Below are 2,697 nucleotides of genomic sequence, written 5' to 3' on the forward strand. Positions count from 1 at the left end.
TCTTAACGAATCAAATTTCATTCCCACTTTCCAATTGTTTACCTGTTAACCAGGGAATTAACTTTTCTTCAACTCGTTTCACAATGGGCTCATATGGTCCATATATATTTTATATATATTTTCCCATATGGCCACGCTAAGTTTTAATGGGTAAGGACGACGTAAAACGTAATGCGCACCATTAAACATTTCCATGACGAAGAAAGTCGTCATCCCCATTGCAGTTGTCTTCCTGGTATGACGAAATATTTCATCATACCTGTTTAACAGGTTAAACGATCGGGTAAACGAACTAAAGGTCCACCGTCACTAATCCAGAAGGTTCTAAATCATCCACAGTCAAACCATAAGCCAAAGCTGGATCCATTTCCCAATTCAGCCTCCGCGAACGTTCGCGACCACCCACCGAACGGCGAGCATTTAGGGAGGTCAAGCTATACTCCCGGTCGAATTTATCTCCCTCTTAAAAGTCCACACCCACCTCCCCCCCAATAGATCGCCAGGAGGAACGATCTCCCGAGTTCTATTTTCTTTCCTCCACGCGATAAGTCTCGGTTTCGAGGGTCCGAGTCACCCGCGCCGATAAGCTCTCTCTCTTCCGTTAGGGTAAAGCGTTCGAGGAGCCCGTTTCGAGTACACAAGCCAATACTCGAGAGTGTACACCTCCGTGACTCGCAAGAAAGGTCAGATTAAGCCGTCTTCCTCGCTCTACGCCGCCGTGGCAATCCCGTTTTCCCATTGAGCTTACGCCAGTGGCGTCGCCCCCCAACCCATCCTCTATATACCCCGTCGCCCTGCAGTTAATGTGTTCCAGGGTAGAACCCTGCCTCCCTCCTCCGTGCCGCCTCTCTTGGCTCCCCTTCTCCGAGACCGCCCCCAATTTCAGCCCTCTTTCCACATCTACCCTAGCCGTTTTCCCTCCCCCCTGCGAACCCCTCTGGAAACCCACCGAACCTCGGGATCTCGGGGTTCGCCTCAACGAGAGAATATCTCTCCTTCTTCGTTCCGTGTAACCACCCCTCATCCTCCTTCCCAATCCTCCTTTTCCGCCACGCTCTCGTATTCCGGACCACCCCCGTGCCGTGGCGTTCTTCTTTCCACCCATCCTCCTCCCCCTCTTCCCGCCACCCTGCCCAATGTGTACACGCCACTTTCCTTCTCTGTCTCTTTGTTTTAGAAATTAGAAGCGGATTACCGAATCCCCTTCTCAGCACGACGCTGTTATTAACTATTACCGTTTAGCCGTTCACCCCTTCTTCCCCATACACCCCCCACCTACCCTCAACGTTGGCTGAACGACTTGTACCGGGGAATTAAATCACTTTTATGGAAGTTCGTGCTTGCGACTATTCTTTCCACTGCTTCCCCCCACCGCGCCATCGTGCTTCTCTTTGTTTCGCGAGCGAGCAACAGAGCGGCTGGGGGTGTTTTCGGGACACGGACGATCTCGGACGCGTATATAAACGTTGCTAGAATCGCGGGAAAATAGGACGCTGTAATTGCATTCGATGCCATGAATTCTGATTTTCCCTCTCCCTCGGGGGAATTTTGTCTCTTTAACGGTGATCGTGTTTGTGGGATAGTCCGCTGTGATCGTTTGTTTCAATCGATTTAGAGCCTGGGTGGATTTTATGTCGAGCTTTGATGTAGAAGGGGGTGCGGCCGTTGGATTTATTATTTCCAGAGCGGTATTTTGATGGCGAACGGTTATGGGTTATGCTGTTCTAAAAGAAATTCAAGTTTTCTGACCGTTGGGTTAGAGAGTTTTATTGGATCAAAAAGATTATAAAACATACTTTTAATATGGTGGAAGATGGAACAATCGCGATTTTGTGAAAATTTCAACGTTAACATATTTAAAGTAGAAATCACGAAACTGGAAGTTCTTCAGAAATGAATGTTTTTCGCTGAACACATCGGAACTTCTCTAATTTTCATGGTCTTCGATCTTTCGTTTTATAGAAAATATATATTTTAAATATGTAAAAAAAAACTACAAGTTTACAAAATTAAATATTGTTATTAATATAAATGATACAAAAGACCTACTATAATATAACGAAAATAATTTTTTAAATCATACACTAACTCTGCTCGATGCTGCTCGAATGACTGGACAAGCGTCCAACGACTACGCAATCAGCATTCTCATGTCCCAGTAAATAAGCTCGGTAATGTCGACATTAAAAGAAAAAGGTTTTATTAAAACAAAGTTGGTATCAATTCTGGAGACTTTAATAAGTTCAAGAAACCTTCACTTAATAGAAACACACGAATTATTTATTATTTACGAGCTTAAGAAATGCGCTCTCAATATTAATATTCATAATTGCTAAATGATATTTTTTTTAAATAATACATCGCGTTTTTGCGAACATTTTTATATGATTTCTGATAAGAAGTAACTAAGGATAATAATCTTATATCCCGAAGTCCGCAATTATTTTCATAAAATGTAATATTAACAAAAATTCACGACAGTGCCCAATCACCAGGACGTGTCCAACCACTGGCACAATTTACCTTAAACACTGCCCGAAAGAAGGTTGTCCGTTTCGTTTTTTTTAATCATTTACGCTATAATGCCCCCTCCAAGATCTTCACCCGGTTCCCAAACCGAGCACGGATCGTACATACGTTCCCCCGTTCCATTCCACACCGGGGGCCCCGTTGGGTCTTTATCGTCCAATTTCGATC

This window comes from Dufourea novaeangliae, unplaced genomic scaffold (genome assembly GCF_001272555.1).
Source record: "Dufourea novaeangliae isolate 0120121106 unplaced genomic scaffold, ASM127255v1 scaffold21, whole genome shotgun sequence".
Lineage (NCBI taxonomy): Eukaryota > Metazoa > Arthropoda > Insecta > Hymenoptera > Halictidae > Dufourea > Dufourea novaeangliae.